The sequence below is a fragment of the Rattus norvegicus genome, chromosome 2 (genome assembly GCF_021556685.1).
Source record: "Rattus norvegicus strain SHRSP/BbbUtx chromosome 2, alternate assembly SHRSP_T2T, whole genome shotgun sequence".
Lineage (NCBI taxonomy): Eukaryota > Metazoa > Chordata > Mammalia > Rodentia > Muridae > Rattus > Rattus norvegicus.
The window spans coordinates 196,644,259-196,670,335 of record NC_141535.1 but is presented as its reverse complement, the minus strand read 5'-3'; the positions used below and the strand labels follow the sequence as shown (position 1 = coordinate 196,670,335).

Genomic DNA, 26,077 nt, shown 5'->3' with positions numbered 1-26,077 from the left:
CTCAAATTCTTGGTTTCTGTCCTTAAAAAAAATGTACTTTTTAAAAAAGTGGATTTTCAGTCAGACATGGAGGCTTACTTTTATAATGCCAGCTAAGACAGGAGGATAGTCCTGAGTGCTAAGGTAGCCTGGGATACAGGATGCATTTCAGGTAAGTCTGTGTTAGAGAATGAAATCCTATCTTGCTCCCTCTTCACAAAAGAGTGTTGGGGGTGGGGGAATCTCAGAGCTGGCTTTAGAATCCCTGAATGTGATTATTTACTTTGAGAAAAAGCCACCTGCATTCTTAACAAGCCTCTGGGGGGCATAAAATCCACACAGAAATTTGGAAAGTATTATGTTTGAACATCTGTTCCTGAGCGTTCTATGCTCTCTGGCTCTCATTTCTGTAGCTGGGGGACTCAGAGTCACTGTGGGCTTCTGCCACAACAGTGACAGAGAGTTCCAGCTGAGAAATGCAGGAAACCAAGTCTAAAACAGAGGCCACCACAGGGCAGCAGCCAGGTAGCTGTTGGAATTCTGAGGGAGCTGTCAGGCCCCTCAGCCAGCTGGAAGCTTAAATGTCAGAGCTTCTCAGGATGCCTCTCTGGAGAGCTGACTGCTCCCAAAGAATGAGATAATAATTGCATTGAAAATTCAGGAGCAGCAGAAGGCTTGTAGAACACATTGGGAATTTTAATCACTTTCTCAGAATGGCTTTGATTAACATCCCTTCCAGCCCTTCCTAGGTGTGTCCAAAGCTTTCCTAGTTTTAGCAGACAGGTAATTAGTGCTCTAGCTGAGAAGAGAATGGCAGGCTGCTTAGATCAAGTAAGACAATGCATACAGAGACACGCAGCCGCTGTAAAGGCTCGAGCTAGAAAGGAGAGCTCCTGACGCCAAATGCAGTTCAGACTCCTTTCAGCCAGAGCCACTCAAAGGCCCATACACTTCAAATCATCTAACACCATGGCTCAGTTGCTCAAGCTGTCTTCCTCCTGCCCAGAATGCACTGAAGATCTGTACTTTTTCTGCCCACAGACTCTACTCATTTCTTAAGGCTGAGTTCATGTGAAATGGCTTGGGAGCAATGCCCTTCTCCCTGTCAGAATCAAGCACCCTGTGCTTTCCTATATTAAGGCATTTTGAAAAAAAGTCCTGTACAGTTTCTGTCATGTAGTAATTACACAGTAAGTATTCTCTTCTTTTAGCTCAGTTTCTTTCTATGCATGTCTGTGTCTTCCAGCATAAGAAATGAGCTTCTTATTCTTGGTATTCAACAATGACTACACAAAGCCTGGCTAATGAGTGCTCAGCAAATGTCTGTTGAATTAAAACAGTAATACTGGTAAGAGAAGATAACCTGGAAGATGTAGAGTGAAGAAACAGACTTGCTGAGATGGGAGACCTTTCAGAACACCAGATCACTCCGGGGTTCATCCAAGAACTATAAGGACAAAAGGACACATCTGATTCTAATCTATAAGCACCAAGAAAATCCTACCAACACACCTACAAGAATAGTTTTCAGTCCCGTCTACCACTGGTGGTGCATTATGTTGTCTTAGTTTGAAATTCAAAAAGATACACCAAGAGGTCCCCTCAGGCCTCAGTAGTTCCTCCTGCAATGTGGGACACAGAAAATTATTACCGTACGTGTAATTCTGCCTTTCCTCCCCTCTGACACATCTTTAGAAGACAGGTGCCACTGGGGGTTATGTGTTATGGCTCCTCAGAAACAGAGCCATTTGTACTAGTAGTAGGAAGCATGAAGGGCAGGGCAGGAGATGGAGAAGAGGCTCATAGTTGCTCTTTTATTCTTTTTCTTCACTTTTCTCTGGTACCACATTCCATGATAACGTACTCAAACCTACAAGTAAAAGAGAATAATACCGCCCTGCTATCACATTGCAAGCAGCTTTCTATTACAAGCATTCACCAATAGCTTTACTCCTATATGATGATCAATATCGTATAGGAATTTCTTAAAAACGTAGAAACTGAGATACAAGTGTGATGACACATGCCCTTAATGCCAGCATGCAGGAGAAGGAGAGTGACTTTGAAACCAGCCTGGTTTGCAGAGTGGGTTTCAGGCCAACCAGGTTACACAGTGAAACTCTGTCTCAAAACAGACAGACAAACAGACAGAAAGCAGAAAAAGAGAACCCAGAACTCCAAGCAAAACAACAACAAACTTATAGAATCTCAGGTCCTCCCCTAGATCTACTAAGTCAGAATATGGCTTTTAAGAGGATCCACCGGTTCGGGCATGGTGCAGCATCAAGCAACTGTGCATGTAAATAAAATCAGGAAGAACAGATGTAAGTGATGTTTAAAAGATATTATATTCACCAAGATTTGGGAAAAATGGAACAAATTTTCTCATAAGAATTACTAAGGCCTGTAATGGTGACATACAGACTTATTCTGTGAGACTATATCTCACAAAACAGGGCGGATGATACCTAGGGAAGAATGACATCACACACACACACACACACACACACACAGAGAGAGAGAGAGAGAGAAAGAGAGAGAGAGAGAGTCAAACACTACAACCCACAAGATTTCTTATGAAAAATTTCTTAATTTTCATGAAAATCTGTAAGTCAGTCTATCTATCTATCTATCTATCTATCTATCTATCTATCTATCTATCTATCTTTTTCTTTTCTTTTCTTTTCTTTTTTTTTTTTTTTACAAAAAACACTGACATTTTGATTGCATTTTCAATAATCCTGTAGGTTCTTCAGGAAGAATGGATATCTTAATAATGTACAGTCTTGCAATTCATGAACACAATCTGCATTTCCATTTCTTTAAGTCTTTTAAATTTCCTGGACAGTGTTTTATGGTTCTCAGCATAGGCACCTCTTTATTAGAGGTCTAGATGTATAATTTTTTGTTAAATGATATATTTTTAAATTTATTTTTATTAATTATTTTATTTATTTACACTTCAAATGTTGTCATCCTTCCCAGTCCATTCTCGAAGAACTCCCCACCACATTCCCCCTCCCCTTTGCTTCTAAAAGGGTGCTCCCCCACCTACCCACCCACTTCCACCTCATCCCTCTAGCATCCCCCTTCTCTGGGGCATCAAACCTTCACAGGGCCTAAGGCCAGATAAGGCAGCCCTCTGATACATACATAGCAGGAGCCAGAGACTGGCCTATCTCTGCTCTTTGATTGGTGGCTTAGTCCTTGGGAGCTCTGGGAGGTATGGTTATATGATACTGTTCTTCCTATGGGGTTTCTATCCTCTTCAGCTCCTTCAGTCTTTCCCCTAACTCTTCCACTGGGGTCCCTGGGCTCAGACCAATGGCTGGCTGTGAGTATCTGCATCTATCTTAGTCAGGTACTGTCAGAATCTCTCAGACGGCCAAGCCAGGCTGCAAGCACTTCTTGGCATCAGCAATAGTGTCCAGGCTTGGTGTCTGCAGATGGGATGAATCCCAAGATGGGTGGTCACTGGATGGCTTTTCCTTCAGAGTCTGTTCCATTTCTGCCTCTTCATTTCCTTTAGACAGGGACAATTCTGGGTTAAAATTTTTTGAGATGGATGGGAGGCCCCATCCCTCAACTGGGAGCCATGTCTGTCTGTTGGAGGTGGTCTGTTCAGGTTCTATTTCCCCCACTGTTGGGCATTTAGGCTAATGCCATCCACATTGTGTCATGGGATTCTCAACTAAGGAAACTCAAATGACCAAGAAGCACTTAAAGAAGTGTTCTACATCCTTAGTCATCAGGGAAATGCAAATCAAAACAGCCCTGAGATTCTACCTTAATCCAATCAGAATGACTAAGATAAAAAACTCAGGCGACATCACATGTTGGTGAAGATGTGGAGAAAGAGGAACAATCTTTCAATGCTAGTGGAATTGCAAGCTGTTGTCTGTGACTTCCTAGTGGTTCCCCACCACCTGTTCCCCAACCAACACTGCTCCATATTTCTGGGCTTTTCTGCTGTCTCTCCCCCCATCCCCCAACCGGATCCTCCTCCTTTTCCTCTCCCCCTCCTCTCTTGTACTCAGGTCCCTCCCTCTCACTTCGTCCCGTGATTATTTTGTTCTCCTTCTAAGTGGGATTGAAGCATACACACTTTAGTCTTCCTTCTTGTTAGACTTCATGTTGTCTGTGAGTTGTATTGTGGGTATTTTGAGCTTGTGACTAAAATCCACTTTTCAGTGAGTACATACTATGTGTGTCCTTTTGGGTCTGGGTTACTTCATTCAAGATGATATTTTCTAGTTTCATCCATTTGCCTACAAAGTTTATAAAGTTATTGTTTTTAACAGGCACGTAAGTTACCAGTGTGTAGAGCTTGTTTGGTGAATCCTCATCCTCATTACGCTTTCTGGACAATCGCACTTGGATGCGGTACGGAACATTCCTTACTCCCGTGGCCCAGACGGCTTTATTGGGCCTGGTGTCTATGCGCACATCTGGAGTCCCCATCTCCTTCATGGCAAATTTCCAAATTTCTTTGAGCGCCCGAGGAGCACGCTTCTTGAAGCCCACTCCATGGATGCGCTTGTGAATGTTGATGGTGTATTCTCGGGTCACCACCTCGTTTATGGCAGAATGGTCCTTCTTCTCACCACCCTTCTTTGCGGGAGCCTTCTGCGGAAAGGAAGGGCGTGAGGAATTTTATCTTAGTCATTCTGATTGGATTAAGGTAGAATCTCAGGGCTGTTTTGATTTGCATTTCCCTGATGACTAAGGATGTGGAACAGTTCTTTAAGTGCTTCTTGGCCATTCGAGTTTCCTTAGTTGAGAATGCTCTGTTTAGCTCTGCACCCCGTTTTATTTTTTTTATTTTTTATTTTTTTGGTTCTTTTTTTCCGGAGCTGGGGACAGAACCCAGGGCCTTGTGCTTCCTAGGCAAGGACTCTACCACTGAGCTAAATCCCCAACCCTGTACCCTGTTTTAATTGAGTTATTTGGCTTTCTAGAGTCTAACTTCTTGAGTTCTTTGTATATTTTAGATATTAACCCTTTATCAGATGTAGGGTTAGCGAAGATCTTTTCCTAATCTGTAGGTTGCCAGTTTGTCCTATTGACAATGTCCTTTGCCTTACAGAAGTTTTTAATTTTATGAAGTCCCATTTGTCAATTTTTGATCTCAGAGCTTGAGCTATTGGTATTCTGTTCAGGAAAATTTCCCCTGTGCCAATGTGCTTGAGACCATTTCCCACTTTCTCTTCTATTAGATTCAATGTATCCGCAATGTGGATGTTCTTGATCTACTTAAACTTGAGCTTTATATAAGGAGATTAAAAATGGATCAACTTGTTTTCTTCCACATGCAGATATCAGCACCATTTGTTGAAAATGCTTTCTTTTTCCCACTGTATGGTTTTGGCCTCTTTGTTAAAATCAAGTGACCATAGTGTGTGGGTTAATTTCTGGGTCTTCGGTTTTATTCCATTGATTGACCTGTCTGTCTCTGCACCAATATCATGTTTTTTGTTTCTTTTTTAATCACTATTGTCCTATAGTACAGCTTGAAGTCAGGGATGGTGATTCTCCCAGAAGTTCTTTTATTGTTCAGGATTGTTTTGGCTATCCTGGGTTTTTGTTTTTCCACATTAAGTTGAGAATTGGTCTTTCAATGTCTATAAAATATTGTGTTGGAATTTTAATGGAGATTGCATTAAATCTGCAGATTTCTTTTGGTAAAATGGCCATTTTTACTATGTTAATCCTGCTGATCCATGAGCATGGGAGACCTTTCTATCTTCTGAGGTCTTCTTCAATTTCTCCAGGATGCTGATTTGTCTTATTGACTATGTCCTTTGCCTTACAGAAGCTTTCCAGTTTCATGAGGTTCCATGTATCAATTCTTGATCTTAGAGTGTGAGCCATTGGAGTTCTGTGTAGGAAATTTTCCCCTGTGTCAATGAGTTCAAGGTTCTTTCCCACTTTCTCTTCTATTAGATTCAGTCTATCTGGTTTTATGTTGAGGTCCTCGATCCACTTGGACTTGAGCTTTGTGCATGGGGACAAATATGGATTTATTTTCATTTTCTACATACAGACATCCAGTTAGACCAGCACCATTTATTGAAAATGCTTTCTTTTTTCTATCATATATTTTTGGCTTCTTTGTCAAAGATCAAGTGTGCTTAAGTAAAATTAACTCAAATAAATCAGTACCCTTCCTTTATACAAATGATAAACAGGCAGAGGAAGAAATTAGGGAAATAACTCCCTCCACAATAGCCACAAATAATATAAAATATCTTGGGGTAATTCTAACCGAACAAGTGAAAGATCTTTAAGATAAGAAATTCAAGTCTTTCCAGAAAGAAATCGAAGAAGATCTTAGAAAATGGAGAGATCTCTCATGCTCATAGATTTGCAGAATTAACATAGTAAAAATGGCCATCCTACCAAAGGCAATTTACGGATTCAATGCAATCCCCATCAAATTCCCAACACAATTTTTCAAAGATTTAAAAAGAGCAATTCTCAAATTCATCACGTAAGGCAAAAATAAACAAACAAATAAACAAAAACCAGCTCCCCCAAACAACAACAACAACAACCCTCCAAAACCAATAAGAAGTACCAACGTTAATAAAGATGAAAAAAAAACCAAAAAAAAACCCCACCCCAAAACAAACAAAACCCAAAATAGTGAAAACTATTCTTCACAATAAAAGAACAGCTTGGGGAATCACCATCCGTGACCTCAAGCTTTATACAGAGCAATAGTGATAAAGAAAAAAAACCTGGATGGTATTGGTACAGAGACAGACAGGTGTATCAATAGAATAGAACTAAAGACAGACATTTTATAACATTTTTATTAGTTCAATAAAAATTTCATGTTTTTATTATATTTACCCTATTTCGTCTTAGCTTTTCCCAGATCCACACAGTTCCCCCTACCTTTCCAACTTTGTGTCCATGTTTAAAAAAATCGAACCCATCATAATTAGTTTGTGCTGCCCCCAAATTTTTGGATGTATGGTTCTCTACTGGAGTGTGGAGGATTTACCAAGTGCTACGCTGTTAGAGGAAATCAACATGCTTTCTTCTAGCAGCTATTAATCACAGATAGCTCTTCAGATAGGGGTGGTACTTCATGTTCACCTCTTCTTTTCATGGTCTAATTTTATCTGCTTTCATTTTGTGCAGGTTATCACAAATGCTATGAGTTCCTATGTGCAGCTGCCCTCCTGTATTCAGAAGGTATTGTTTTCTTTAAGTCATCTAATGCCTGCTACATGCCTTTGTCCCCCTCTTACACAGCGATCCCCAGGTCTTCTAGGAGTGACTGTGATATAGCTGCTATATTTAGGGTTGAGAATTTCAAAGTCATTTTTTCTCTGTACCTTGAACAGTTATAGGTTCCCATGATAGTCATTCTCTACAAATGGAATAGAAACTTCTTTGATGAGGTTTGAGAGATTAGGAGTCAGCCTAATAGTATGTCCATTCAGCAGAGTAAATTAGTGGTTCTCTTCCACACATGTAATATGTATAGTGATGTCTTTTCATACTTTTCTGAGATTAGAAATTTAGAATTTCTCCTGTAATTCTCTGAAAATATCCTGGTTGTTATTGCCCCCTAACAAATTAAACTTACTGCTAAAACCCACCAATTTAGTTTGTGGCTCAGAAGTTTTAGGATGGCTCAACTGAAACACTGAAAACTTTAATTCAGTTACATTTAGCAGTCAGTGGGATTTGGTCATGTTAGTGTCTAGGCTGAACATTCAAGATGCCTTCCTTACAAGGCTGGTTGTTGGTGCTGACTATGGGCGCGACAGCTCAGCAGCCGTTTTCCTCCAGGGCAGGAATCACAAGAGAACCAGGTGGAAGTTAATTTCCTGGTTTTGATAAAGTTTGGAAGTAAATAAGTGCCAGATACACTAAATTCTATTAGTCTTGAACAAATCATCAAAGCCAGCAGTGATTAAGGGACACCAGTACAGGCTTTTGTCTTTTCGTGAGAAAAAAAGGGAAAAAAATTCTAGTCATATTGTTTAACCTTGCCAATAATACAAGTAGATATGGGAATTATCAAATTTCATTAGTATTTTCAAATAACCAGTTACTTGTATTGATTTTTATCTGTCATTGTTATGTAATTGATTCCTTGTGATTTTCTTCTGTTTACTTTGAATTTAATTTGCTCTTTGGCCAGAATCAGAACAATCAGCTTATTAAGGTGGGAGTGAATTTGGATCACAGATTTTATGCTTGGCCCTTGTTCTAATAAAGATAATTAAAGTATTTGAAGCGACAGAGCTTCAAAGTACTACAAATTTGAAGAATTTATAATTTACAAAATTGTAACGAGTGTCATAAAGTTTTCATGTAGAGCCATATAGAGAGCTGTTTATGAATTCCAGAAAGCATAGGAGTTAGGCTGGTGAATTGAACTTCCCAGAAGAAATCACAGTTTTCATTGGACATTCTTCAAAGTCTGCTTGACTGGCTAGAAATTCCATGGTTGTAGAGAGGTTAGAAATGTTTCAGGTCCAGAATCTAATTATCTTGGTCTGCTTTGAATATTCCTTTATTGTCCATCTGTATATAAGACCTAACATAATTGTAATGACTTTTGGAATGCATGAACAGACTCTAGCTTCTATAAACTCAAAAGCTAAGAATGCCAGCAGATAACATTTGAGGTCTATTTCAGAGGATTTCCTGTTTTGCTCTCACCGACCTACCTATTCACCAGTGGATTTGAAAACTATGTCAATCTATGACTTTGTTCTGTTACTCAGAATACTTCAAGTGAATCATCTCATTGGAACATAGAGCTCGTGGTAACCTAAATTTGTATTCCTGGGCCATGATCACTAACATTTAGCTTCAGATCATCTCCTCTGAGGTCAGAGCTGTCTTGTTTTCTATTGCTGTTGTTTGCTTTCTTCATTTTTTATATTGACAGGGATAACTACACCACTCTCTTTTATAAAGTGTATAGAGTGGGAGCGAAGACCTAAAGCCATATTGGCTGAATTTAATTCAATCTCTGCTTGTAGAGCTGGTTGATTCTGGCCAATTCCTGAGATATTTGTGTTTCATTTTCTTATCAAACAATAAATTAACATATTGTTGACAGGATGACATAAATTATATGTAAGGTACAATTGCATAGCACAATATATCTTAAAGGTTAAGAAGGTTAAATAAGTTAAGGTTTAAAAAAAATTAGCAGAGGACCAAAAACTATTTCTCAGTATCTTTGCTCTATTAAAATAGGAAGACAAGAGAGAAGCTATTATATGATTAAAATTATTGTATCTGGTATGAGTCAAGCAGTTGTGATGGACATTGGGCTTCTCATTTAAAATCACTCTAAAAATTTACCACCATATTTTTTTCAGGATTTTAGGATTATTGCCATTAGTATGTTCAATGTAATTTACAGCTACTTTCACGGGTCCTGAAACCATAGAATATAAATGCTTAGTGCTTACTAAATCTCAAGTACCATTTAAAATACACTATGTGTAGATATCTTTAGCTTTTCCAGTACATCTCCAAAGTCTTTCAGTTTGATAGAATCCATAGACTAATTTATTAGCCTCTGGTTTCCTAAAAGCAGAACTGATCCTCAACTCACATTCTAGGTTTTTAAAAAGAATACCTGGTCCAGTTTTCACTTTGAACCTCTGGGAATACTAGACCTCCTGATCTTTTCTCTGTTCTTGGCTGACTAAAAACAAAGCTTCAAGCCTGGGCAGACAATAGAGTTCAGGGGTTAGAAATAAAGATCATGAGACCAGATATGTCTGAGTTGGAGTCCTAAGAAACCTTTTGTTAGTTGTGTGATTTTGACATCTGTACAACCATCCTTTGATTTAGTTTTATAAGCAGTGGTGTAATAGCAGGCTTTGCTATGCACTACCAGGGAGAAAACAAGTAAGGAGAAGGGAGACTCTCTGTACAGAAACCTTGTATTCTGGTGGCTCTACAGCTTCTTTATACAATTGTCCTGAGCATAATTGGCACAATGCAGTGGAAGGATTAGCACAGTATTCCTGGGGCATACTTTAAAAGTCACAATATTACAAAAATGAAAACACTCCCTGAACCTCATATATTTTTTTAGACATCTCTTGCTTAACATAATAGTGTAGAAGAATTGCCTGATAGAATAAAAATCATTTCTACTGCATCATTTTGCTTCACTGTCAATCTTTCAAAGACCAAGAAGATGAAAACATAGCCAGGATAACTTATTTTAACAATTTAATAATTGTTTTGGTAGTCTGTAAAACAAAGAAGATATTTTATTTCTTTCCTAACCAAGAAGTCAAGGATTATTGGTCATTAATTGTCCATCCTTAACCGTTTATTTCAGTCATTCAGACAGATGTTCTATATGAGGCTGAGGGTCACCATTTCTTTTGGAAGCTTTTTAAAAAAATTAATCATTCCATTCATTTACGTCTCAAATGATATCCCACTTCCCGGTTACCCCCTCCACTCCATATCTCATTTTCTGGTTATCCCTCCACAGCCCCCCATCCCACATCTGTCCTTCACCTTCCCCTTCGCCTGTATGAGAGTGCTCCCCAACCCATCCACACTTTCCTGCCCTACTGCTCAAGTATTCCCCTATGCTGGGGCATCAAGCCTCCCTGGGACCAAGAGGCTCCCCTCCCCTGCTGTCAGGCAAGGCCATCCTCTGCTACATATGTATCTGGAGCCATGGATCATTCCAGGTACACTCCTTGGTTGGTGGTCTAGACTCTGGGAGTACTGGGTGGTCAGGCTAGCCTATGTTGTTCTTTTTGGAAGCTCTTTTAAGACCCAAATATTGTTGTGTTAAATATGACCACATACATAGTAGTAAAGGGGTTAAGTGGATTAAGAATAATATGGACTGAATCACTTCATACTTCTGAAGAGAAGCCATCTATACCTAGAGAATTAATACCCCCTACTCTCATCTATTATAGTGGATGGGCATTTCCTCCATCCTATGAAAGATCAGCCCCTTAGATCTGACTCTGCATTGTAGTCATTCTTGTAGCCACCTGTTTCTTCCTGGTAGGATATTGCCTTCATGAGGCAGCAACCATGTGCCACATCTTTATATTTTTTGCATGTATCATGATGTTTGGTACATAGTTGATAATGTCTATTGAATCAAACTGAAGCAACATTGATTCTCTTTCAAACCATAGTTGGTCACATTAATACCAATCTAAAATCAATTCTGTCTAATAGTCTCTTGGGCTTATAGAAACTACCCAAACTATCTAACCAATGACGGTTTATTTATTTTAAAATACGTCGAATCAAATTCTGCTAAATCAAAAATTAAAAAAAATTAAAAAATGAAACTTCAGTTTAAATACTTTTACAAATACCATGTCATCTCAAAATAACAAATTTATCATAGAATATTGCAAATATACCTAAAATCAGAAATGGGATCTACTGGTAGTAGATAAAATTCCCATGATGAAGTTTGCAAAATATCATTTTAACTTCTATTCCTTTTGTTTGGATTATTAAACTACTTGGAATACATAATGGATGAGTGAGTTTCCAGATTATTTGGATATTTGGAGAAGGCAGATATTGTTTCCTATTTGAGTACATTGTGTGAGTAATTTTCGATTGGGTGTCAATAGATGAAGAGACTGACATCTGCTCACGCTTTTCAATAGTTGTTTTAGGAAGATTAGTGAAGGGAGAATTAATTAAAAAGGAATAATTATACTTTAATATGTAAATTGAGCAGCAGAGGCATACTCCGAGGAATTGAGACTGAGTCCTTTGTCAAATATTTATCAAGTACCTCAATCAAATATGATTGCCACCATCTAGGTCCTTGAAGCTTGGCTTGTGGAGTGGGCCTTTAAGTTGAGGGAACATCTTTTCAAAGAAGTTCTAATAAAGATGAACCTCAAAATGAAGGGGCTTGTTTCCCACTACTTTTTTTTCCTGAAGCTTTTTGGCATGATTCAAAGTTGTTTCACTCCTTTCCACTCCCGAGCTCCAGAAACTCAAAGAAATTAGGAGATATCACATGGCTACACATAAAGCAAGGACTGTTATGTAACATTCCTCAAGGAAGAAACACCAGCTTGTCTTACATTTAACATAAACATGAGAGGCTACTCAAACAACTCCTCCCTAAACAGAGAGTGCATTCCAGGGTGACTATCGTGTTTCTAGTGAGAACTGGCTGGCATTATCCTGGCTGAAATAAACAAATCTAAATAAGTGGTATAACATAAAAAGTACGTTCTGTTTCTCCGGGCATCTACATAATATGAAAAGCGAAGTAGATGCTACTCAGTGTCTTGATTGGTGCCTGGCATGAAGTATATATTAGACGCACATGTGCACATGCAGCACCACTTTGAGAAGTACATGGCCCAGCTTCTGAGGGAGAATATAGATTAGGCCCCTCATCATTTAGCGTAGGCAGCTGGCCTCACCCCCTGCACATCTGGTATGCAAAGCACGTGAATCTTCCTTTAATCAACAATTCAGAATAAAAGCATTTCTGACTCTCATCAGAAAATCCAACCAGGAACTGAGTGCAACGCAGCTCCTGCTAAATGTTCTCCGGGAGAGTTGATGTTCCAGAGGAACCGACTAATGGGTATGTTATCTATGTATGTTCTTCTCTGCGCCTTTTCTTTGAATTTAGAGACCATTAAAATTGTATCTGGACTATATTATTTTCTAATTTTGCATAATTTGAAATGTTCTGTTCCTTTATCCATTTTTTAGACAACCCATATTAAAACCATCTACTTAGCCTGGTACTATAGATTTGCAATAAATATGTGAGTACTGGAAGAATACATATTTGAACGTATTTCTGGGTTTTGTCCTCCAATAAAGGCAAACATGGACATAACATCTATTAAGTTTTTCTTTATATTCTTTTATTTTCTCTTGGGACATTTTCTTCCCTTCAGCCTTCACATCTTAGCTGGATATTGCCTCTTCCTGTCAAGCCATTATACCTTCTTTCTTTCCCAGACATGGCTCTAAGTGTTTGCCGCCCTGGTCCCAGTACAGTTAATGGCCAGACACCGGCTTCTGTGATTGTGTGCATTCATCTATCCTGCTTGCTAGACTTTGAGCCATTTCATGACATGTCTGTTTCTTCTTCGTCTTTGGAGCTGCAGCACACGGCACAGGGCCTTGCCTGAAGTAGGTTAATAAATGTTTGAATGTCAAGAGAAAGAATAAAGCAATTCAGTCTTGCTTATATAACCTACCGAACATTTCTCCCTTGAATTCTGTAACGGGGAAACGTACTTTCAGCACATTTTTACTGGGTTTCTGCTTTATGCAAGTTTCATTTTCTATAGATCATGGGATATCGTTATGGTCCCTGCTACCCAGGAGTTCTCCATCAGGTGAAGAAGACCTACACAGCGTGCCTGTGAGCACATTCAAATAATCTAGATTCAGTACTTAAATACCAGCATAAAGAAGGTGACTAAGACAGTGGGGGAGATGGAGATGACTAATTTCATGATGGAGTTAAGGATATTTGTAGCTCCAGGTTGGCTATAAATGAGTAGAATTTTAGCAGACAGGCATGGATATGGGAAACTTATGTCATGTAGAGGGAATAGTTGTCATTCATGTATCACTTCATTCCACAAGGTTTAGTAGATTGAGGTTTCCAGTGTGCAGACACCTGTTCATCTTAGTATTCGTGAAGACTTAGGATGTGGGTAATAAGTAAGCAGCTACCTATTGTCCCAGTCTTAAAAACACAGGCAAAGCAAGGAAACTTTGACATTTGAAGCTTTCTATATATTCTAGAAAGGTTTACAACATAAAAGAGTAAGGGTTAGCAAAATGGCTCAGTGGGTACAAGTTCTTGCTGGCAAATCTGATACCACGAGTTTGACCCCTGGAATCCACCATGGAAGAAGGGAAGCAACTTCTGGAGGTTGTCCTTGGACTTCCACATGAATGTGTCCATACTTACACATATCTATCATACACATTCAATAATAAAAAACACAATTAAAAAACCGGAGAGAAAAACACTAAAACAACTCTAAACTTCCTTTAAAGAAAATATTGACATGACTAGATGAAAATTAAAAGGATGTAATGAATTAAAACATGCTCATACAAATCCATAATATAACTAAAATTGACAATTTTGAAGAAGAGATTCAAAGAAAGGAATTCATTCATTCAAAGATATGAATAAGAAAAAGATGCTTGAAGTGGAAGAGTCCAATACCAGCTAATAGAAACTATGGAAAGGGGGAATGTAGGAAATAGATAAAAATAGAATTATCAAAGGAAGATTTGATGAAGTTTTCCACATGTGTATGTGTGTAAGATGCACATTTCTTCTAGGCATGGTGGGTCACGTCTTTAATTCCAGCACTCTGAAGGCAGAGGCAGGGGACCTCTGAGTTTGAGGCTTGCCTGGTCTACACAGCAAGTTCCAGACAGTCAAAGTTACACAGAGAAACCCTGTCTCGAACAAACAAACAAACAAACAAACAAACAAACAAACAAGCAAGCAAAAGATACACATTTGTGCATATATGTGTATTTGCTGTTTGTTGCTGCGTGTGTGCACACAGGTGTATTTGGTATACATGGGTGTGGGGTCTCAAAATTGATGTCAGTTGTCTTCCTCGGTTGCTCTCCACTTTATTCATTGAGGCAAGGTTCCTCGATTAAGGCCAGAACTACCTGATTGGGCTACTTGTATAGCTTAGTTTCAGGATCCCATCTCTGCTAGAATTACATGGGGGGCCAGCATGTCCACCCAACTTCTTATGTCGGTTCTGGGGATCTGAACTTTGGTCTTCTCGCTTATACTGCAACTGCTTTACCTGCTCAGCTGTCTCCCCACTCCTGATAGTCTTTTGGAAAACCCAATCCGTAGATATTTAGATTAAAATTCCAAAGCCATCTCCTCAAAATATAATTCTTTTCCAGCCTGGGAATATATGATTGGCCAAACCATTAAGATGTGCCACAGATAAATTTTAAACAAAAAGTAATTTCAGCAAAGTTATCTTCAAGGTATAGTGCCTCAAAAACCTTAAGACATGCTCTACCCGACAAGACAAAAGAAGACAGAAAAAACACAAAGAACCGGATGCCATGGAGAGAGAAGGAATTCTCCAACTTAGATTGAGTATGTTGCGAAGGGAGCTTTCAGGACAGTGGCAGTGTAATTGATTCAGAAAGGAATTGATCCTCAGAGCAGAAGAATAAAAGGTGGAGGAGGCACATCTTCAAGAAAAATAATGGCAGGATCGAAAACTACCTTTGAGAAGCTGTTGGAGGAAATGAGAAGATTTAGCCAGTTATTGATAAACAGAGTACTAAGAGAAATGAAGAAAAAAATGAAAACAAAAACAAGGAAGCCAAGGGTAACTGTGCTAAAAACGTAAGGTTGCAGAAGGAAGCAATCAGCATGACAGAACTCTTGGACTCAGCAATGGATATCGTGTACAGGAGTCTGACAAGATCAATGTTGTCTGTTGGTGGGAAGAAAATTATGTTATAACTATACAGAGAGGATAAAGAAGAAAAGTATAGGGAGGGCTTATGGGAAACTTGAGGAAGGTCTTATACTGTGACATCAATACACAACTATATTGGAGAATCTTGGGCAAACCATACAAGATTATTATGTAGATTATTAAGACAAACAGTAGCGATGCAGCTAAAACAGCTGGAAATGGTTTCCACCCTGATTATATTACTGTGATGACACCGAGCGCTGTGCAGTACACAGCTCTAGAGGAGCACAAGTCTAATTCCAGGACGCCATCTCTGACTCACAATGCTTCGAGCATGTGACAGTGATATGTATTTAAATAAAAACTGTACTTTTGTCTTTTCTCGGTCCACTAATAGGACAAGTTCTTGAGATGTTAGGCAGCAGCCACAAGTTGAAGCTCCCCATCATTCTCCATCATAGGTGATGGGTACTCAGCCATGTACCGTAGTACACGACAGCAATATTTTTGGATATTTTGTGTTCCGTTTTCACATACCACCGTGTCTAAAAATTATTCAGCTGTGCACATGCATGAGATATTCACCACTTCGTTGTGAAACTGACTGATTCTGTGTTAGATGATTTCATCCAACTATAGGCTAGTTCAGATATTCTGAAGTTCATCTTCCTAAGTGTCTTAAAGGTACCTAGGCTGAAGATGCTTTCAAGCGTTGATGGATTAACTTGGCTTCAGCCTTGCATGTAAGTCAAGGAGCAAGTGTTTCATGCTTCTTCCAATTGAGGTTTATATTAATTTGCAGGCTTATGTTGTATCTTTGCCTCTTAGGGACAGAACCAGGGCTGGGACAGGTTACTGTGAAATGGAGTTTGTTTTATAGACTTTTCAAAACATGTTTTCATTGTTTGCCTCTCACACGCATGCGTTTGATATGCTTTAGAGACCTAAAATTAAAAGAAAAGATTTGAGATGCACATTTGAGACAGAATCATAAAGATTTGGCAACCCATGAGAGCCAGGTAGATAAAAAGAAGAAGGCAGAAAATACTCTACTAAGTAAAGAAGAAACAAAAACACAACCAGGACAATGACAAATCCCCTACATAGAGGAAATTAGTGGCATAAGAGTAAAAAAAAAATAAAAAATAAAAAAAAAAAATAAAAAGAACACACAACTTCTTCTAGGGCACATGGTGGATAATAGCGCCACTTGCTGGTATGTGGGGAGTTATGCAAGTCTAGGGTTTCAGAACCATGGTTCCTGATGGCTGCTTTCTCATCTAAAGGATGAGGATTGCTTTTGCTGCTTTTTAAAAATAAAATACAGTGATATCCTTGATGGAGTAAGATGTCATTTTCAGTATTATATATTAGAAATATTCTCATGCAATTAATATAAGCATTGTCCAAAGAAAAGGTTATGCCATTGAAAATAACCTTTGTTTTCAAAATTGTAACATTTTTTTCCCCATGGTCCTGGGAAAGATAACTTTTCTTCAAATTTGAAGAGGGTGAGTTGGCACTTTTTTGACACAGAGATGGATCTTGGATTTTGGAATATATTTTTTGGAGAATCCTAGGCAAATTCTTTGGCCCAGAAGGGTAGCCAATGAGACAACAAAAGACAGATCAGCTTTTTCCAGCTGCCAGACTGAAGCTGCACGATAAAGCTCTCCCCTAGAGTAGACAGTGGAGACCTAGAAGTGATGTTCCTCACCTCGTCCAGGACGACTTCCCAGTAACCACAAACCACATCCTGAGTCTTAACCCAAGAAGAAGCAGAAATGTCTGGAAGTTCTGGATGGAATGTGGTCCAATTTTACCACTCTCTGTCTGCCTTTAACTCTGGTTCCATGAAGGAGGCCTCCTACAGAGCTCTGTCTCTGATAGATCATGGGCCTGTGGAGGACCCCCCTAGTTGCTCCTGCATGATATCCTCAGTCCAGAGGAATGCCTTATCCTTTACAACCATTTGGTTTCATGGATTTATAATAATTACATGGATTTATTAATAATTACAAGTCAGACAGCATCTCAATAGACAATAGCCAGGTGTTGTGTGACAGGTGTGGGATTATGAGAAGTGTACCCTTACACAATTTTGTACTTAGGTGACTATCACAGAAACCTAGACAGTGAGCCCATTGCATATCTAACCCTTCAGGTATCTGGTCCATAATGGAGAGGTCTCATGCATGCTACAGATTTCTTCAGGAAAGAAATTTACTCTCACAAGCAGCTTATCTACAGTGTCCCAGAATTCTTAGCTGTTATCACATTAACGCAGAGAAAAAATAATGAGTCCAGAATTACTTAAACCTCCAGAATTGCAGAAATCAGGCTCATCCTTTCTTTTATCATTGAAAACAAACTCCGCCATGGTCCTTGACGGTCTCAGTGCTGATGTAGCTCAGTGCCTCGTCTTCAGCTCAGGTCCTCAGAAGCTATTCCACATATAACATGGGCTCTCCTTGAAGCTGTTTTTGTGTCCTTGCCTTCAGTGATTTCACAGTTTCTGACGTCTAGCAATTCTTCAAGATCACAGGTAAATGGGACAAGCCTGACTAGAGAGAAATAACTATCTTTGAGTTTGTGCTTTGTGGTCCCTAGTCATTTTTAATTCTGTTTCTAAGCTGATCATTCACCATGCTCCACTACTGACAGCATTAATAGTAGATCCTGTTCATTTAGAGGCCACAGGGAACCAAAAACATGGTTAAGTCATACGAGAAAATGATGTTGAAGCTGTGATGAATGAACACTTTTCTTTCTATAAATAGGAATATACTCTGACTGAAAAGACAGTAGAAGAAATACAAACCAATAGCAGTCATTTATTATAAATGTCAAGGATTATATACACTATATAATTATATAAGGCTGGTGGCACAGTAACACAAATTATACATACCAGCATCACCTTAAATGCATCACCTTACAGTGTGATGATACTATGATTATGACATTACTAGAAGTATATTTTAGTTTAAGTCTAATATGGGCACTGATGTGTGACCCATCATTGATTTAAATGTTGTAATGTGATTCATGATTATATTGTATTCCTGCTGGGATGGGAAGGTGTCCTGGGACTTGGAAGCCCAGGAACCATACAGCTCTGAGATGGGAAGGTAATCCAGTGGAATGGCATTCTGAGACATGCGAGCTCAAGAACCATATAGCTCTGAGGGGAAGCCTTCCTAGCAGAGCTGTTGTAGCTCGCAGGGGAGAGTATCCCCAGCTGAGCTGAGGAGCTCAGGAACCTCAGCCTCATTCCTTTCTTATCCCTTCTTCCCCTCTCCTCTTCACTGCTTCTTGTCTTCTTCTGATGAGAGAGCTAATCTCATAAAAGATTTATTGGAGGGTCCAGGGTATGGAGGGACAAACCCGGGAGTAGCTCCTGGGACGGAGAAGATAGCAGGGAATTGGACAAAGGGCAGTGCTTATATAAGGGCTCTTGGGGAATGGAGCTTTCTAGGGTGGAGATTTTCAGTGTAAGGATTGGTGGAATTTTTTAAGTCCTGAACTTGGGGGGAGCTCAGGGATTGATGGCTTTTGCTCAGACTTTTCTGAAGGTCTGGAGGTGACCTTTGTGACAGTTAAGGGTGGAAAAGCCTTTATGACAGTTAAGGAGGTCAGGGGAGTGGACTGAATGCTGGAGTTCTTCAGGTGAAGGCCTGGCTACTTTCCTGCCTTGAGGTTTTACAAAGTTTACAAAGGGAGTTCACAGCAGAGAAATCCTTCCCTGCCTCTTGAGTGGTATTAATAATCAACAATAATACATGTTCTTTTCTCAACATTCCACTTAGAAATCCATTTACACACACACACACACACACACACACACACACAAATATGTATATATGTGCATGTATGTAACTATGTATGAGCTTGTCTTCTTTGGACCATCTTACTTCTAACTTTTATTTACAGTCTAAATGTTCAGGATCTGTTAATGTCGATAAGAGCCAAATTGGGACATTGGTTGTTTTCCTCCTCTTTGCTTCAATTCAGGTACCAAGGCAGGAATGTGGAAAATACCAGTGAGGCACTTAGAGATACTGTCCTGCAAGCATCTCTACAGGCTTGATTTGAAGTACAGTGGCTCATGCCTTTGATCTTAGCACTTGAGGCAGAGGCACAGGGATATCTGTAAGTTCAAAGCCAGACTGGTCTACACACAGAGTGAGAGTTCCAAGATGGCCAGCTCTAAATAGACTTGGTAACAGGAAAAAAGTACTTGCTTTTTTCAGTTTCTGGTCACTTTCAAACGTTAATGTCCTCCTCCTCCTCCTCCTTCCTCCTCCTTCCTCCTTCCTCCTCCTCCTCCTCCTCCTCCTCCTACTTCTCTTCCTCCCCCTCCTTCTTCTTTTCTTCTCCACCTCATTCTCCTCCTACTTATCCTCCACGAATTGTTCCAGTGTTCTTGGCAAATTTATGCTCTTTCTTCATAATTTTGATTAGCTGACACTGTCCATGAGAAGCATTTTCTGGATCAATTAGGCAGTAAGTCTGAGGGCAGAATGAACATTCCTTTGGGACTGTGATTAACCTCCTCATGTATACATAGGAAGAAGGCACTGTGAATCAGCTCAAGTATGCATCAAAGGAAGAACTATGCAGTAGCCACAGCTCTCCACATTTCAGGAGAAGCATTTTGGGGGTCACTAGTTGGCTAGTTAGGGACTCAGTGCCATTGAGCACATCAACAACAAATTATCAGGAAAAAAAAAGAAAGAAAGGGCATTCAATCTCAATAGGATTCTGTGTCACTCCTACCATTTGGCTATTGACACTTATGAATTTTGAATACTCTGGGATGAAGACATGTAGACTCCATCCACCTTCTGGGTACTATAAATAATATTGCTATGAGCATGCAAATACAAGTGTCAGCTTGAGCCTCTGATTTCTGGTTATTCTGGGTATACACTCAGAAATAGATGGATCATATGGTAGTTCTATTTTTAATTTTTAAGGATATGCTGTTCTGTTTTCCATAGCATCTACACCATTTTACATCCCCATCAACAGAGGAAATGTGCTCCAATTTCTTCACATCCTCATTAAGACGTTTTCTCTCTTTTCCTTTCTTCCCAACCCCTTTAGATATTTTTCTATTGACAAAGTCTTGCTAAGAAAGACCAGACAAGTCTTAAACTGTGATATTCCTGCCTCTGACTCCCAAATGCTGGGATTAGAGAACTGTAATTCCCAGGAGATTTTCTAAGGGTGACACAAAACTAACTCTGTCCCTCAAGCAAGAGAAAACAAGTGTGCCACATATGCTACTGGCAGGTCTCATTCCCTGAGGTTTGTTCAATATCCTCCAGTAAAACAAAAGCACTCTTTGTGATTCCAGAATCGAAGAGGGTTGGGGTGGATAGTGAGTAAGGAGGGGTTCCTAGTCATGAGAAGCCTTCATCTAGGAGTCCTCTAGTCTCCTAGATTGTCCTCTGTGATCTTCTGTGTATATGCAGATGGCGTCATAAAATCATTCAAAATTAGCATTCAGTATCCTCCTTTGCAAGTCAGAGGGTCTGACAATGTACTCCAAAATGCCAAGTCTATTCATAGAAGTCTTCTTCTCTGGGCCTAGGTAGGTAAACACTGAATGAGATAGCTACACTTATAAAACAGAGACAAGACAATATCTGTCTGGAACACCCACTACTCAACCATACTCGCCCTTGGGGGGTTGGGGATGAGTTAGGAGTTGGGAATGAGGTGGTACCGAATCAATAGCTCAGATTCTGGGAGGAGGTGAGAATGTGGCAGAAAGATCCTTTATTAATTCTTAGGCAGTGCCCTTTATACTCTCCACCTGTGTCCCATTGGTCCTAAGCAAGTGTTTCCTCCAAGTGGCAGCTTTTGATTGGCTATCATTGCCTGTGTCACTAATCTTTATGTTCTCAGGCAGGCTTCAGTTTGGCCCTCCTATGGAAGTTGCCTCCACAGCTGTATTTCCCATATTTATGCTAAAGTGACCATGCCTTGTCAGTGAGGCCTGTTGTTCTTCCTATATATCCACTCTTTTGCTTTTAGATTTTGACAGCCTAGTGTGAGCCAAGGTGCCATTGCCTCAACATTGTTGACCCTGCCTTGGAGAATTCCCAGTGTAATGGACTGTGCCTGTCTTAGGTTGTTCTGTCTTCTAGGATCTTACCCATCATTTACTAGCAGCCCTCAAAAAGACATCATTCCAGAAGCATGTCACTTGAAGGGGAGGTGAGAAACGGCCTACATGGTGGTCTCATGGATATTTGCCATACAGGCTTTGATCACTTTCTTAAGGGTACTGTGATCTGTACTCTTGAGAGCCATCAGTACCTGGAGGGTCACCTTATTTATGGAGCGGTGCCTGGAAATATGCTGTACAAGACACATAAGCAAAATAATTATTAGAATAACAATTCCTCCTATCATTTTGTAAGTGACTATCCATGAGGGATCAAACAACCTCTTAATATTGTCCCACACTTTCCCCAAAAACATGGCATTCAGGGATATCCTGGTCACATTGAGTTTGGTTATGCTCTCACTTAACAACAAAGAATAATTAAGGAAATTTGTCTGACCAGGTACCTTTAAGATATAGGGTCAACTGTTGTCGAGCTTCAGTGGCATTATATACTTGGTAAGGGGATAGGCAGATTGAGTGAAACTGGGGTCACAGGCCAATAGAGACTTGTCCCTAACAAGGACCAGCTGCTCTGCAGGAGGTCAATCTGTTGTTACAAAATGTGAATGGCTTGATAAAGATGTTGATTTAGTACCTCCTGTGCCTGCAGCACCTCAGCAGATTTAGAGACTCTCTTATTGACAGTCTCCACCATCATGGTTGTCTGGGTTAAGGCAACCACAGCTGTTGTTGCTCCAACAATGCTTGAAATGATGGCCACATGATGGTAGCTATAATACCAAAATCCCTCTTTCCCTGTTGTAGGGATTGTAAGAGAATATAGGCCATCAGAGTGACAGTATGAAAGTGAGTAATATATCAAATGGCAGCTGTTTTTATCATCAGGATGTCCGTTGTTAAATTCCCCATCAAGCAGATGGTCAGGAGACATTTTTCATTAAAGCAGTTAAGGCTGCCTCTGATAATGGAGGTTTTGGTGACCAAGAAGAAAAAGGGAGGGAACAGAATGAGGTGGCTTTCCAGCAATCCTGGTTGCCAATGGTCACATTCATGGGGATTATGCCAGTCCACATTTTGCCAACTGGTTTATATGTAAATAGGTCCCATTATAGAGACAGCAACCTTTTAGGAGGCTAAGAGGGCATAAGTAAAGACAATTGGAGAAACCACATAGATTCTAGTTGCTTATAATGGGGTCTTATCAGAATTTAGTAGGATCCCTGTTAACATATATTGGGAGTGTCATATGAGGTGAATGCTCACATGCCAAGTGTGAAACCTTATCAATATATGATAATATATTGATATCAATATCATATCAATATATGATAATTTTGGGTTGTTCCCACCAAATCTTACACCTAGTGCAGGCTAGCAGTGTTCCCATGGAATGGAAAATACCACAAAAGTAGACATTTGAGGAACACTTGGACAGAGAGGCAGAGGTGGACAGGATATGATTGGGGGATCCTTCAGAGCATGAAGTTTTATGCCTAACATGGTACCATAGATTAGATTACTATGAAAGTTCCCTGTGGTCATATTTTGTAGGCCAATAGAGGAGACATTGGTGATAAAGCAGAGAATTTCCTCCATGGGCCAGATGCCCTTCCAATTGTCATGTAGTAGAGACTAAGTGTATGAAGGACAAACCCAAACTCGAATTGGAAGAGAAAGAACAGGTAGGCCAGGGAGTTAACCACCACAGGCAAAAGAATGGAGGGCAGGCGCACCAAAGCCCAGAGTTCATCGGCCCTCCGAGACTGAAAGAAAAATAATTAACACAGTATGTACATTACCCTTTCTAGTCCTGATCCTCTCCTGACTTCCTTGATCACCCCATGGCCCGGTGAACATCTTTTGAGTACACCTATATTGGTGCAATTGCATCCTGGGGAAAACACATGTATAATTCCCCCCTATCAGAAGCAGAATGGGTGGTTGCAGTTGAGAGAATATTGGATCCCTCCATCTGACCAATGGGAGGGGGGTGTCCTTTGGCAAAATTGCCCAATGTTTGTAAGGGCTCAGCCTTTTCTCATCAAAGGAGAGAAAGTTCACATGAAACAGGACCTCCAACAATGGATGGATCTCTTTTGATTTTTTGGGAGGTGACCCAAACAAGTGCTTTCTTCAACTTGCTCTGCATGCAGATAGACTCGAACTCAGAGATCTACCTGCCCCTGTAAAAACAAACATCTTAGTTGGGTGGGATCCCACCATGAGATCACCACTCCCTCACTTCCTGGTGCTCCTTTATTACTTGAACCTTGAGTCTTAGTGCAGTCTTTCAGGTCTGTGAAGCCATTCATATAATTTATTTGCACCCTTATATTTTGCATAGTAGTAAAATATGTTCATATTCTTGAATCTCATGTTTTCAGAGTTCTTCCCCACAGTCTTAAGGGCTGTCCTAAAGGTCACATCATTACCATTTTGCTGAGGAACATTAGGCACACCCTCGCCTCCCAGAATTGTGCTGTTTCTGATTATTATGGGGTCATTAACCTTAGCAGAGAGAATATTCCATGATAACCATTGCAAATAGAACATTCCTCACAGGAAGAATATGAAGTAAAATATATACATTATTAAACAAACAAGCCTTACGGATACAGCAACCATCCACATTTGAGAAGACTCATGCCCTGTTGCCTCTGCTCCAGGGATGGGGACCATATCATGCCATCCCTCCTGTGGTTATGCCTGACCCAATAGATGTGACATTTAAGCTTTAGCAATGTTTCTTTTACAAAAAGGGTGCCTTTGTGTTTGAAGCATAGATGTTCAGAATTGAGATATTTTTTCCTTTGATGCATATGAAGTGTGCTTTCCTGTTTCTTTTAATTAATTTTGGTTGGAAGTCTATTTTATTAGGTATTAGAATGGCTACTCCAGACTGCTTTTTGGATCCATTGGTTGGAATCCTTTTTCCAGTTCTTTACTCTGAGGTGATGTCTATCTATTGCTGAGGTGCATTTCTTATATGAAGCAAAAGTGATGGTTCCTATTCTCACATCCATTCTGTTAGCCTGTCTTTTTATTTGTGAATTGAGTCCATTGATGTTGAGAGATATTAATGACCAGTGATTGTTACTTCTTGTTATTTTTAGATGTTGTTGTTGTTGTTGTTGTTGTTGTGTGTATGTCCTTTCCTTGTTTTTGCTGGTATGGAATTACTTATTTCCTGTGTTTTCTTAGATGTAGTTATCTTCTTTATGTTGGAGTTTTCCTTCTAGTATTTTCTGTAGGGCTGGATTTGTGGATAGACAGTCTTTAAATTTGGATTTTCTTGAAAGAGTTTATTTTCTTCTTCATCTATAATAATTGAGAATTTTGCTGGATGTAGTAGTTTAGGTTGACATCTGTGGTTTTTTTCTTTTATCTTTTTTTTTTTTTGAGGTTGCAAGATAGCTATCTAAGCATTTCTAGCTTTTAGAGTCACTGTTGAAAAGTTGTGTATAATTCGTAGAGGTCTGCCTTTGCATGTTACTTGGCCCTTTCCCCTTGCCATTTTTTTTGGTTCTTTTTTTTTTTTCCTTTGGAGCTGGGGACCGAACCCAGGGCCTTGCGCTTCCTAGATAAGCGCTCTACCACTGAGCTAAATCCCCAGCCCCTTCCCCTTGCCATTTTTAATATTCTTTCTTTTCCTATAGATTTTGTGTTTTGATTATTATGTAACAGGAAGGTTTTCCTTTCTTGTCAAGCTAATTGTTAGTCTATAAGCTTCTTGTATGTTTATAGGCATCTCCCTTTTTAGGTTGGTAAAGTTTTCTTCTATGATTTTGTTGAAAATATTTTCTGGTCCTTGGAGCTGGGTATCTTTACCTCCTTCTATTCCTATTATTCTTAGGTTAGGTCTTTTCATCCAAGATTTTCTGGATGTTTTGTATCAGGAATTTTTAGGTGTAACATTTTCTTTGATTGATACATCAATTTCTTCAATTGTATTTTCTACAACAAAAATGCTCTCTTTCATCTCTTATATTCTGTTGACAATGCTTGTGCCTGCTGTTTCTGTTCTCTTCCCTAGGTTTTCCATCTTCAAGATTCCCTCAGTTTGTGTTTTCTTTATTGCATCTATTTGTATTTTCAGGTTTTGAACAGTTTTATTTATTTCCTTCACCTGTTTAATTGTATTTTCCTGTATTTCTTCAAGAGATTTATTTATTTCCTTTTCAAAGGCCAATATCATCTTTATAAGATTGAATTTAAGATCATTTTCTTATGTTTCAGTTGTGTTAGAATATCCAGGGCTTTCTGTAGTATGGTAGCTGTCCTCTAAAGTTGTCATATATCTCTGGTTTTTGTTGATTGTGTTCTTTTGAGGGCCTTTAGCCATCTGAATGGTTTTAGTCCCTGTAGGTATTGGGAAGGGGCTTAACTTCAGTGATCCCGATTACAGGCTTCTGATAGGTATCCTTTGGTACTATTGACCATAAATCTTATGGTTCTGCCTCAGCAGGTGTAATGAAGGTGAACTGAGAGGTGGTTG

The 26,077-nt window shown here is 39.5% G+C and overlaps 1 pseudogene; it reads right to left on the bottom strand.

Annotated features, from left to right (window-relative positions):
• Nucleotides 1-1,390: 1,390 nt before the first annotated feature.
• LOC100912756 (60S ribosomal protein L31-like) lies at nt 1,391-22,279 on the bottom strand (annotated as a pseudogene).
• Between the last annotated feature and the right edge of the window lie 3,798 nt (nt 22,280-26,077).